The sequence below is a fragment of the Chelonia mydas genome, chromosome 2 (genome assembly GCF_015237465.2).
Source record: "Chelonia mydas isolate rCheMyd1 chromosome 2, rCheMyd1.pri.v2, whole genome shotgun sequence".
In the NCBI taxonomy this organism is placed as follows: Eukaryota; Metazoa; Chordata; order Testudines; family Cheloniidae; genus Chelonia; species Chelonia mydas.
Genome location: NC_057850.1, coordinates 186241091 through 186255002, shown reverse-complemented (window position 1 = coordinate 186255002; position 13912 = coordinate 186241091). Strand labels below are relative to the sequence as shown.

The window sequence follows — 13912 nt, the reverse complement described above, 5'->3', positions numbered from 1 at the left end:
GCTTCACCTTTTGTATAGAAAACAAATGTAGGGATCGTTTTACACTAAAAAAATCTGTATCCATTGTACTCTATTTCAATGAAGCCACAATAATCCAGATGTGTCATCTTTCTAAATACAGACATATTTCCACCAATAACACTGTAATTCTACTATCTGTATAGGCAATAAATGGGACTGATGTACCAGAATATGATGGGCTGTGTTAGGTTCAGATTATATGTGGTTTAGCTGATCAACTAGTAGCATAAAGAAGTGAAAAGCTTCCTTTTTGGTTACAGATCCCAGAAACTAAGCTTTCAAATACTGGCTTATATAATTTGGATCCCTATCATGAATATCCCATTTCTGCTTTTTGTTTGTTTCACTGTGGCTACTATCTGTTGCTTGGTACAGTCAAACGCAAAATCAGTTTCTAGACAATGTCAGCTAATTGGTATTTTTTGTGGATCAACATGTTAAGTTTATATAAAAGCTTTAGGTTCACACAAACCTGTTGGTGATCTGGAAAAGAGTCCTGTATGCACTGTTGAAATAATGTATTCAATACATTATAATCTTCAATCAAAAGTATTAATTGGCTGACACTTAATCATGCCTTTGCTGCCAACGTAATTGATGAAATACTGAGCAGAAAAAGAAGGTGAAGGTTGAGGAGGTATGAGCAAGGAAGCAATTGTTGTGGAGCAAAGTAGAGGCATAAACTGGAAACATATTGTTACCGTGTTTGGAGCTTTCGCAATCTACACCACAGAGGAGAGGAAGAAAGGTGCAACATCTACCTACAATTAACTACTCTAGATGATATATTACCAAAAAAAAAAAAAAAAAACCACAACTCCATTAAAATATCAGGAAGGTTGCCAAGTCAAGCACTGGTATGTTAAGAAATGCCATAGTTAAGGTTGCCTGTGCCACCTTAATTTAGCGCAAATGTATGTATACATGATGATACAATTACATGATCACAGATTATTTTGTCCACAGGACCCCTGTCCCACTCACTGAGTGGAATAGATGGTGCTGTGAAAATGAATCAGGGTTATGTAGTGACGGAGGTTGTTGTCTGTAGGACCCCTGCCTCATTTTTTTGCAGGAGTTGGAAGGTGTGTAGTGAATGAATCTGGGCATTGCAGGAAGAGAAAACTGATCTCATGGGTACAACAGTTGAATGCTGCCCTGGATAAATTGATTCTGTTCCTGCCTCTGCCACAGAGTTCCTGTGTGATGCCAGGCAAGTCACCTACACCAAAGGTTTCGCAATTTGCCATAATCTATGTATTCCTCATTTTCTGGGGGCAACAGGCGTAGTAGCTACAATGCTGCAAGTGATGCCGTCGCACTAGGGCCCATGAAGTTATGGGGGCCCAACCAGCAGAGGCCGCTCTACCTTAGACACCACTGTAGTCACGCCACAGTCTATCTATTGGCAGACAGGGCTCTGAGGAGAAGGAATGGGGCTCCAGCCCCAGGGGATTGAGGAGGATGAGGGGAGAAGGTAGCAGGGAGGCTGAATGGGGAGCAAGTCCCCAGCCCCAGGGGATGCAGGAGGCCAGGGGAAGGATGGGGATCGGGTGGGGGTGGAAGAGACTGGGGAACGGTTGCAGGGGCTGGATGGGGAGCGGCCCCTCGTGACAGAAATGCCTGGGAGGAAATTAATGATTTTGTATTCAGTGCAGGTGTGAGGCAAATAAGGCCTGGGTGACACACTGAATATGGAGAATAAAAAGAAATATTGAATAGCTACCCATTCATGGAATGAAGCAGGAGGCCTGTTGAAAAACAAACATATTAATAATACTCATACCTGGTCTTACAAAGCACTTTTCATCATTAGATCTCAAAGTGCTTCACCATCTTTAATGTATTTATCCATACAACAGCCCTATGAGGCAGTGCCGTTATCCAGTGATGAGCTGCCAAAATCTTAACAACGGGTTCCCTCCTCGTCCCACGAGGGGGTCGTTGCCCATCCCTGCCCCCAGGGACTCCTGCCCCATCCAACCCCCTCGCATTCCTTGATGCCCCCCCCCGGACCCCTGCCCCATCCACCCCCCTCCCCTGTCCCCTGGCTGCCCCCAGAACCATGCAGGAGGGTCTCGGCAGGTGCCCACTCCGCCCCGCCCCTAAGAGCCAGAGGCACCTGCTGGGGGGCAAGGTGGGGAGTCCCAGAGGTGCTTACCTGGGGTGGCTCCCAGGAAGCATCCGGCAGGTCCCTCTGGTTCCTAGGGGTGGGGGAACGTAGCTGGGGGGGAGCACTGATCACATCAAAAGTGGCACCTTAGGCGTTGACTCCCTGGGTGCTCCGGGGCTGGAGCACCCACGGGGAAAATTTGGTGGGTGCAGAGCACCCACCGGCAGCTCCCCACCCCGCGCTCGGCCCCAGCTCACCTCACCTCACCTCACCTCCGCTCTGCCTCTGCCCCTGAACGCACTGCCCCGCTCTGCTTCTCCGCCACGCCCCCGGCTTCCCGCGAATCAGCTGTTCGGCGGGAAGCCGGGGAGGGCTGAGAAGCAGGCGGCGACTTCCCGTTCAGGCTGAAGGTGGCGGAGGTGAGCTGAGGCGGGGAGCGGTTCCCCTGCACGCCTCCCATCCCGGGTTACCCACTGCGGCGTGGGCGGCCCTCCCCGCGCCCCCCCGCCCCAGCTCACTTCCGCCTCCCTGGGCCTGAGCGGGAAGCTGCGGCCTGCTTCTCAGCCTGCCCCAGCTTCCCGCGCGAACAGCTGATTCGCGGGAAGCCTAGGCGGGGTGGAGAAGCAGGGCAGGGTGGCGTGTTCAGGGGCAGAGGCGGAGCAGAGGTGAGCTGGGGCCAGGGGTGGGGCGGGGAGCTGCCGGTGGGTGCTCTGCACCCACCAAATTTTCCCCTTGGGTACTCCAGGGCTGGAGCACCCATGGAGTCGGCACCTAAGGTGCCACTTTTGGTAGGTTAAATTTAGAAGCCCTTTTAGAACCGATTGTCCCTCACGGAACAACCGGTTCTAAAAGGGCTTCTAAATTTAACAACCGGTTCTAGCGAACCGGCTCCAGCTCACCACTGCCGTTATCCCCATGTGATCGGGCATATAGGCCCCACATGGATGAGGAAGGGGTCAGAGAGGCCCCAGCGGTAGGGCTTGCTCCACCTCTCCATCCTGTCAATCATGCCTTGATAGGGAGGAGGGCTTTAAAAGGGAGGAAACTGCAGGAAGCAAGGCACCAGACTGTAGGAGTGACTCCTGATGCTCCAGGGTGAACTCCTAGGCAGGAGACCTTCACCCCAACCCTGAGGAGCATATAGCAGACTCCCAGGGTAAGGCAGACAGGCTGAGCCTGTCACAGAGACCTAGCCACAGCTATTTCCCTAAACCCATTACCTTGGGACTAGATTGTTGGCAGCACTGTAGAGTCACCCCTCCTTTCTTCTGGGATCTCAGGGAGAGAGTATCTCGAAGGCCTGGGTGGTCTGTGACTTCCATTTTGATCCCCCAACCGGAGAGATTTTTAAGGAGGCCAACAAAGGGCAGAACCCACCTACCCCTGCCACGAATATTAGGGAAGAGAGGCAGGTGCTGCGACTACCCCAGTGCAGATAACTGGGCATGGTCAGGTTCACCCACCCCTGAGGGAGGAACCACCAAGGACTATGTTACACCTCATTTGACAAATAGGGAATTGAGGTGCACAGAGAGGCTAAGTGACGTGCCCAACGTCTTGCAAGAAATGTGTGGCAGAACAGGGACTTGAAGCTGTCTCCCCCAAATCCTGGGCTAGAGCCTAACCACTGGACCATCCTTCCTTTGTGTAATTAAAGATTGTATCTTAACGAATACTAACAAGAGGGGCCAAATTAAGGTTGCACAGTCAGCTTTAATTCTGGCATTTTGTATGTTTGGAGGGCTTGATTTTGCAATCTGAACAGTCTTTTAATGTAGCTTTTCTATATAATTAGTACAAAAATAAGATATAAATAATACAGAAATTCCTCCTTCAGCCTGACATAGTCAGTTAGCAAGTTACACATTGGCAGCATGGCAGAGAAGGGTTTTCAGGGAGGACTGGAATGAGGGATGGGGAGGAGCTTTGCAGATGAACCTGGGATGTGTGAAGAGAGTGGTCACTTTGGATGGGCTATTACCAGCAGGAGAGCGAGTTTGTGGGGGGGGGGGGGGGGGGGCGGAGGGTGAGAAAACCTGGATTTGTGCTGGAAATGGCCCAACTTGATGATCACTTTAGATAAGCTATTACCAGCAGGAGAGTGGGGTGGGAGGAGGTATTGTTTCATGGTCTCTGTACATATAATGTCTTCTGCAGTTTCCACAGTATGCATCCGATGAAGTGAGCTGTAGCTCACGAAAGCTCATGCTCAAATAAATTGGTTAGTCTCTAAGGTGCCACAAGTCCTCCTTTTCTTTTTGCGAATACAGACTAACACGGCTGTTACTCTGGAACCTAGGATGGGCATTCCAAGCATAAGGGACAGCATCCAACCAAGCTATGTCCAAATCCTGCCATTTCTTCCTTCGCACCATGTCTAAGATCCAGCCTTTTCTCTGCCCCTACCAGAGAGGTAAACTTAGCAGCATTTAGTGAAGATGTGGCTGAGTGAGCAGCCATTCTGGTGCATGCAGCATTCTCGCCTGGCTGAGGTCACTCACAATGAAAGCTGCTGGGCTTGGCACGCCCTCTCCTGGATCACCAATAAGGGCTTGCTCTGTCTTGTGTGCATTGTTTGTTGTGCCTGCAGGTGGATTGCTAGGTGCTACTGACTGACTGGGCCCTGGTTCCTGGCAACACCGAGCAGCTAAGGCTGAGTCTCAGGCTGTGGCAGTTTAAAATAAATGAGAGTTCAAGCAAGTAGCTTAACACTTATGATTTCTGTATAATTTCAAAGCACTGTGAGAACCGCTAATGAATCCTTACAACCCCCTCTGAACCATGTATTGTTATCTCCATTTAATAGGTAGGGAATCTGAGACAGGTTTTGAATGAGATTTTTAAATGTCTCATTGCTGCACATGCAGCCAAAACCTTATCACATCCTGCATTAGTAGCCATTTAAATCAGACTGTAAATTTTCTGAGGCAGGAATCTTTGTCCTTTATATGCGCATATTTTCAAAACTAACAAGCAGCAATCCAAAATGAAGAAGTCCCTCACTCCAAATGAGCGAGACTTGGTTGGTCTCAGTCGCTCGCAGAGATTATTTTCATTAGTGTGTTTGTGGCACAGCCAGACTTCTCAGGAAAGGATTGCAACATTCTGAGATGGATAGGATGCCCACTGAAAATCTGGGCAGCAGAGTTTGGATTTTTGCCTTTGAGAAAACAAACAGAAAAGGACAGTACTGAGGAAGAAACAATGAACGCTTGTTTGAGTAGACAAGTAGATGGTCAGTGGAGATGAACTCTGTCTAAGCTTTTTCAACATATTGTGTAAATCACTGATCATGATTTTGTTAATGGCACACTTTGAAAGCTCCAAACAGTGAAGGCTGAATCTGGGGAAGAGGGAGTGTCTCTGGGAAGTAGGTGAAGGAATGAAGAAAAAGCTGACCTTGTCTGCTACACCAAGTGAGGGATACAAAGGGGAAGATACAATCTGGGTCCCTCATGGGGATACATTTATTTTTCAATCCACCAGTAGGACACAATAGCATAAATGCCTTTTATCATTCAGACTGTGACAGTTGCCTTTCCAATGTATTCAGGATAAATTTGCCAAATAATTTTAAAAGGACAGTGGTATCTACAGTGATTGACAATAAAAAGGTGACATTTACCCTCTGAGTATTTTATATAATCTTATGGTATGACCATAAGATTACATAAAAAGGTAACTTTCAATATTGTCAAGGTGACCACTGATATTGTACAGGTTTTGCATCATCCCAGATATAAAGGGTCACACCTGGGAGGAAATACCAGCCACGTACACCTTCTGGCAGATAAGCCAATTTACTAGCATTTGCATGGCATTGATGAAAAAGTACTCAGCTACTGTGGTGATGAATGCAGTCTCAAAAGCTAGAAAGCTAGGTTGGGAACCAGTAGGGTGACCAGATGTCCCGATTTTATAGGGAGAGTCCTGATATTTTGGGCTTTGTCTTATGTAGGTGCCTATTAACCCCTCCACCCCCGGTCCCAATTTTTTACACTTGCTATCTGGCTCACCCTAGGAACCAGAGACTGTTCTAGTCTTCTGCTGAGAGGAGGGAAAAACAGGACGATGAATGCTCCTGTGTAAATATATCCCACAATTCCTATGCTGTCCTGGAGATATTAGTTGACTCAATATGTATCATGCAAATGCTGTCTGCACTGCAATCCTGGAGCATGGTGGAATGACAAAAGGGTGCAGAACACCAGAGTGAGGTAGAATGTCTGAAAGATTTCTGGAATACTGTCAAATTGCTGGACAAGAACAGGAGACAGTTTGCCTGCTGTATTTGCGCTCTTTTGAATACTGAGCTAATGTTTTCTGCTATATTGTCCAGAGGACTTAATATCTGACAAATCCAGTCCAGGCACATGCCGCCTTCAGGGTTTTTATTTATTTATTTATTTAAGAGCCCTCTTTGGTCTGTTTGATGAATTGCCAAGTAATTCACACTAATTTGCTTGATTGGCTGTCAGAACAAAATTGTCCTCCAATGGTCCCCATTATGCACACTTTCTTCAGGTCTAAATAGAGAAAGAACATTAGTATAAACTTCAGTACATTATTAGAGATATATCCCTGCTGTGCCTGATTGTTGTATCACATAGGACCAGATCCCCAGGTGCCTTTGGATGCCACGTGGATTGGGATTTGAAATCAATGGTCAGAGGAGCCTGAATACCTTTGAGGATCAGGGCCATAGTGCTTAGTGAACCATACGCTATCAGGGCAGTTTGGCCCATTAATGATGGGGTGGTAGCCTTGGCTCTCTGCGTATGCCTATGAACCCTTTTGGATCTTAACAAAGATGCAGTAGAAGCCTAATTGCATTGAAGCCAATGCCAAAATGTTCATAACCCTTGTCTGCACTGGAGAAAATTTCTAAATGTTTCCTACTCTTGCTAACTCTGCTTCAGCTGCATTGGTGAGCAGCTTTGGGAGCTCTAGTGTAGGGAAGGGTCCTGCCACTGAAGTCATTTTCAGCACCATGTCTATTAAACTTGCTCTGGAGTGGTGGAATAGGCATGGCGTTAAAAACAGCTGCAGCTGTGGGACCTTGGGCTGCACTAGGACTCCCAGCGTTGCTAACGCTGGTGCAGATGAACTAGTGTTAGCAATCATAGGAAATGTTTAGACACCCTAATATTCTGATAAAGAATACTGAGCCTTCGAGGCACTCAAGTAGAGTATCCTCTAGCACAGCCATTCTCAACCTGTGGGTCATCAAGTGATAGCCACAAGTCACACCCATCAGCTGAGAGCTGCAAAATCCCTGACTCACTGGCATACCTTCAACCAACATTTTGCACAAACCATCCTGTTTGGAAACATGACTGTCTAAGGTTTGAGTCTAGGTCATTAGTAAGTATCCTTTTAATTTCTTATCACTTGACTGGTTAGAATACTCAATTTCTCAGAATGCACAGAAAGTGAGTTGTAGTGGATCCTTTTTAATACTGAGTCTGTTATTTTTCTACCAGTTGTCAAGGCAGACGGAGAAGATGCAAGAGCAAGGAAGCTGCAAAATGATGCCAGCTGAGAGGAAGACATTGTTGGGGGGAGGAGGGAAGGGAACATGGCTTAGAAACATCTTTTTTCTCAGCTCTATTTTTAGATCTAGGCTTTTTTCATCTTTTTCCTAGATTAAAATCTAAACACAATAAACCTACTGCTGCTGCTCCTAGCTTTGAAGTCAATGGCAAAAAACCCACTGAGTTGCAGAATCTTACAAAATTTAAGGCTGGAAGGGACCTTGAGAGGTTCTCTTGTCCATCCCCCAAACTGAGGCAGGATTAAGTGTACCTAGATGATCCCGAATAAGTGTTTGTCTGACCTGTTCTTAAAACTCTCCAATGAGGCAGATTGATTTTAGTGGTGAAGGATCATGCACATACTGAAGTGAAGATAACTTAATCAGGGTCTGACAAATCTTCTTCCCTGGTGAGAATTATTTTCTGCAGCATTTAAGCTTTCATTTTGATTGTGAAGATCACCTGCTAAATGTGACTGGAGTGTAACTCGATGCAGTGTTATCTTCCTGGCTCTGAAGACAGGCAGTTCCAGCGTCTCTGCGGCTGCTCATAACTTCGCTCAGCAGCAGCATCTTTCTTTACCTCCTGGCCTGGAGTATTAGGTCATGTTTCTGTGTACTGTTAAATAGCAGCACATGCCACTCCAAGCTGCGTTCAAATGGTGGATGTTATATATTTTGTATTTAAGTGCTGACAGTATGCTAGTGTTTGTGAGCAGGGTGTTGAAATACAATGGTGATGTTTGACTATGCAGCAAAGTTAGGAGGCACAACAGACTAGATTCTTCTCTGGTGTTAAATGCAGTGGAGTGACACCAGGTATGAATATAACTCAGTCTGTTTTATATAATGAGGATCCCTTCATTCACCCACTCTCTTAACTTTTCTCTCAAAGCCCATCCCTGCAGTTTGCATCCTACCTCAGGAAGATGAAAAACACAGTGCACTAGTGAATCATTTTAAAACAATGGAGTAGTCAATTTGATTTTTCTGGGACCATTCGGAAGTGGGGATGATGTAAAATTGTTTGGTATTTGGTATCCATTTGAAAATGGAACATTTCTGGTCCTACCTTCACCATAGCTATAAGCTGGACCTCCTGATCATAGAAATGACAAGTTGTGAACTTTACCTAGATTATTAGGAGTTGATGTAATTAGGGAGGTAGTTTTCCCTAGATTTGCATTAAGTCTTGGATTTAATCTAGGATCACAGTCATGAAGCACTGTGATCTCTACAGATCACTAAATGGAATTTTCTGTATTTTTTCAATTTTCTATCATTTTATTATATTAAAATAAGAACATAGGCTCGCTGACTGTCTATCCCTATTTCTCAGATGAGTAGCTCCACTAGTATAAAAGATATTTTCATAATAATTCCAAATCAGATGATTGCTTCAAGTGCCAGAATTTTTAATGACTTACTATTTTAAAAATATGTAAATTGACTCATCACCCATCTTCCCTTTAGATATGTAAATTTATTGAAAAAGATGCCACTTCTCCTTCTTGAGATACAGACAAGCCTGATACTTAGTTTTATGTGCACAAAATCTGGTTTTCCAGTACTGGTGATTTTAAACGCATTGTTTTATTTTCCTTACTATGGCTGAGAGAAGCACTGGACAAATGATTATGTGCATGGGAATACAGGAAGTTACACTGGTATAGTTAAATTGCTATAGTTATATGGCTGTAACTCTCCATGTGGGATCAGAGTGCCTTTTTCTGGTTTATCTTATGTTGGTTCGGAAGTGGTGTAAGCTAAACTGGAGAAAGCCACTCTTATTCCATAATCAGAGCATCCATGTATACCATTATAACTCTAGTGGTTTAATAATACCAGTATAGCTTCTTGTGTAGGTGACAAGCCCTACATTTATTGAGGATGGTGTGGGGCATTAAGGTCTATCACAGGACTAGATCAGGAGATCTATTCCTGGCTCTGCTGGCTTCCTCTGTGACCTGGCCAAGTCACTTAACTTGCCTTTGCCTACTTCACAGGGATGCTCACTAAAATCTATAACATCTGTGAAATTCTCTCCTGGAAGATGTAGAAAGTGTCAACTATTTTCTTGTGTGTTATTGTTAAGCGTAAATACTACAAAGAGACTGCAGCATCAAGGTTTATTATTATGTTTCTGGGATAGAGTAAATCACTTTTCTTAAATTTTTTTTATCCCAGAATATGGACATTATTTGTATGGTTATGGGGCCATTCCACATAACATACATTCTTGTCATACTTTGAACTCTGGTTCTGGTAACTGGGAAGCAGGTGTTAATTTAATGACTCAACTATTCACCAAACATGGTATCTTGGCTGACTGCTACGTTATGGGACTGATCCTCCTCTTGTTTACACTGATGTTAGTTCTGTTTGTCAGTGTGTAACCTTTGGGTGGGCTAGAGATCACTTCATTGCCCTTCTCCAGTGCCTAAAAAACCCCGCAACTCCCACAGAAAAGTAGCTGGAGACTCAGAGTCGAGTCTCTAAAGATTTTCAGCAAGGATTGCACAAGGTCAACCTCCCCACATTCAAGTCCCCAAAGGAACTAAAGAACTTAATTTAATTAAACAACTTTATAAAATCTTATGAAAAACAAATAATCTAATTTTTACTGCATAACATGACTCGTTTATAATCTAAAGACATTATCTACACAGTTATACATAAACAAAGAAAAATTAAAATCTGAACAGTTTAGTCCCCACAGAAGCACAAAGAGGAGAAACTGAGAATTCCCAAAAGCTTAGGTTGAGTTCCCCTAGGTCTTGGAGTCTTTGATTCCCAAATCTATACAGTCTACTGAGTCTAAAATAACATCTTGCCTCCACTTGCTTATAGGAATCTTCAGCTGGAATCCATGCAGACTCTTCCTCTGCTGAAATCACCATTAGCCAGTCAGCTAACTGATTAACCACTCACTCAGTTAAGTGTATAGATTTAAAAAAAAAACAACCCACCGAGTTACAAAAAATACAAAACTGAGAATAGTAAAATATAAATGACCCTTTCCCTATTACTACATTTAAAGAAAAGTTGGTGAATCGCACGAGTTGAGACAATTTAAAACAGTCTGACCAAAATCAAAACAACATTCAAAGCATACAATTAAAATAGAAGAAATTATTTTTCCCTCCCAATTTCCCCTTGCTATAATTAACATTGTTAATCCTCTAACAGGGAAGCCTGGGCAATGTCACTAACCTGCTGCAAAATACATCACTGTTTGAGAAAACAGCCTGCTTTCTGCTCCTGGGCTCAGCTTCTCCCAACTCTCACTAGGCATGGCCCCCTGCAAAGCAGCTGCCCCTGCCCTGACTGCTTGCCCTCATGGAGTCTGACCCCAGCAACAGGGGAACCTATTGGACAATACCCAAAACTACCACATCCAATTCCAGAAGCTTCTGGAAGATTCAGCCTAGCAACAATGACCCAGACACAACTCACTCCTGCCTCCCCTGGATGGGTCTCTCTGGAGATACCTCCCTATTAGGCACATGGGTTACAAATGGATTTACTCTTACTATATATACTAGCATGGGAGAAGAATCATTAGCTGGTATAATGTACTTTCCTCACTTGCAAAAGGCTGCACAGACTTATTCTGTAACAAGATGGGGCAACTGCAAGGCTGGCTTTCAGTGTCGGACAGTTGTGAAGTCACAGAGAACCCTTCACTTGTAGGGCTCATAATCTGTCCGCATCCTTTTCCAAGCATGCTTTTCTGATCTGCCTCCCCATGCAATCCACCATTCCACTTCAAAAAAGGAACAAAGGGACATTCTAGCATCACAGCAATCAGTGCCCTTCCATGTCCCGTTGCTCTCCCCCACCAGACAAGCCCCAGATCCCTTGCCCAGTTACTAAATTGTCCTGTCCCTACATGTACTGTCTACATAGTCTCCTGCCAACTGTTTTATTTCACCCAGGGCCTTACAAAATCTGGGGCTTGCTCTTGGTAGAACATAAACATCTAACGCTTGTTTGGAGCATGGGAATAAAAATCATGTTGTTCAATGTAACAGATGCTCAGTTATTTTTGCTAGTGATTGAATCGTCTGTCAGCCAACAAGATGTTAGTTAGGACTTAAGGAAGTAGCAGACCTAAGGAGAAAGAGGCTTTCCTCCAGGTTACCAGAGTATAGTGGAAGAGCTTATAGGGTGGCTAGTGCTGTGAAGTTAAAAACCCGTTTGCATATTGGAGCTAAGACTTTGTATGGAGAATTTTATATATAGAACCAGGACCCTGTTTGTCTGTCCCATGGCTCTTTGCATTGGGGTCTAGAATATAGCTGAGCTGGCAATAATTTAAGCAAAAATTTTCATGCAAGTCTATGCAAAACTTTCAACCAATTTAGCATATTTCACACTGCCCTAAATTGTCTATTTTTGCAAAGGTTATGGGAGATTGACAATTATTCATAGCAAAACCTGTGAAAACTAAAAAAATCTACCTGTGTGAATTTTAGCAGAGGTGCCCTCCAACAGACACAAAATTTTCAGGACCTACTTGCCTTAGGAGCCTGTTTTATTTTCAAAAGTCACTCAGTGACCTCAGAGCCTAAATCTCACTGACAGTTAATGGGACTTAGGCTCCTAAATGGCTGAGTAACTTTTAAAATGGGACTTGGGTTTCTAAATCACATAGGTGCTTTGGAAAATTTTACCAATAGCATGAGAGATGAAGCCTAAAGCTAGAAGACAGGGAGCCCTAAATTCGACTCCAACAACTGCTACTAACTGCCATTAAAACTTTGCAGTTACATGGCACTATTAAATAACAGGCTGTTAACAGGAAAATATTGTTATTCGTATTTTACAGATGGAGAAATTGAGAGTCAAAAGCTAGTCACTTGGTAACATTTTCAAAAACACCTCAGTGACTTAGGAGACTACACCTCATTTTTAGACTTTATTTAGGAAGTTACAGGCTTCACTGAAAGAAAATGAGACTTAGGCCTTGTGTACCTGGTAAAGTGTTTTCAACATTTTTTGTTGTTGCTATCACTATACAGATCAAACGAAACAAAAAGAGCATAGCTACATTGCTTTGCCTAAAGCAGCTTAAACTACTTCCCCTGTGAATCATAGCATCCAGGCAGCGCTGCTCTTTTTCAAAATAAGCACACAGCATTTTGGGCAGGGATCCCAAAGTGCAATGTTCTGCTAGGCTCAATGTGTTATAGGCTGTTTATCGCAGTGGATTGCGGGACACCTAGTGGAACTGAGTGGAATTCTGGGACTTGAGGTCAAACTCATGATTCTGTCCACAGTATTCCACAATTGATTGGGGTTTTGCCGGCCAGTACATTTTCAAACTGTTTCAGGATCAAATTTTCAAACTGCTGTCAGGTAGCATGGAGGAAAAACTATTGCAAGCACTTTCACCCTCTGCCTTTAGCCACTCAGCAAGTTGGTGACAGGACCAAACTAAAACCTACATCTCACCCCTCTACTCCAGGGCCGCGGACACCCTCTCATTCAAATCCCCAGAGCCACAAGATAGTGCCAGCAACGATGAATGCCTTGTCTAGCCCAGGATTTAAAGGTGTGACGTTAGCTCAAGCTATGAGAGTAGCTAGCTCAGTCAATTTAACACCTTCTGAAACTCTATCCAAGAAAAAGGAGTTATACTTTAGAATGTGATAAACTGGTCAAGTTAACTAGGGGAAATTTTGGCTGTAGTTCAAATCTAACATCACACTTTTAAATCCTAGGGCTCGTCTACGCTTAACACGCTACAGCAGTTCAGCTGCGCTGTAGCACTTCATTGTAGACATTACCTATGCCAACAGGAGGATTGTTCCCTACAGTATACACTCAAGTGCTTTGTCCAAGCTAAACTGAAAAGGCCCAAGCAATTGGGTTTCCAATGACTCCCTTAAGGCACTACTTCATAATCCAGCATTTCACTCAAAAAGATTTTGCCGATGTTCAGCCTCAAATATTCCCCTTGATAATCCATCCGTCACTGCACTACCCAAGTGCAATTTTAACAAGTCACGATTTCTCATTGAGAATTGAACCTGGGATTTCCATTGCTAATAGCCACTTGAGCTAAAGGAATGGCTCCATTATCTGGTAGATGTAGTAGACTAATTTCCTCTGTGGACCGGCTACTAGAGGGGGATACGTAACACAGTGAACAGGCTACATAATGAAGTATGAAGAGCTGCTGTAAATAAAAATATCCTTCACTCCAAATAACTCCAAGTGACACTTCCATTAGTTTCCCA

The 13912-nt window shown here is 44.1% G+C and overlaps 1 long non-coding RNA gene across 1 annotated transcript; it reads right to left on the bottom strand.

The window, feature by feature from the left end:
* Positions 1 to 6510: 6510 nt before the first annotated feature.
* LOC122464327 lies at positions 6511 to 10931 on the bottom strand. Its single transcript, XR_006288267.1, has 2 exons — positions 10881 to 10931; positions 6511 to 6660 (listed from the first exon to the last, which is right to left on the bottom strand). It is a non-coding gene; the product is annotated as an uncharacterized LOC122464327 (long non-coding RNA).
* Between the last annotated feature and the right edge of the window lie 2981 nt (positions 10932 to 13912).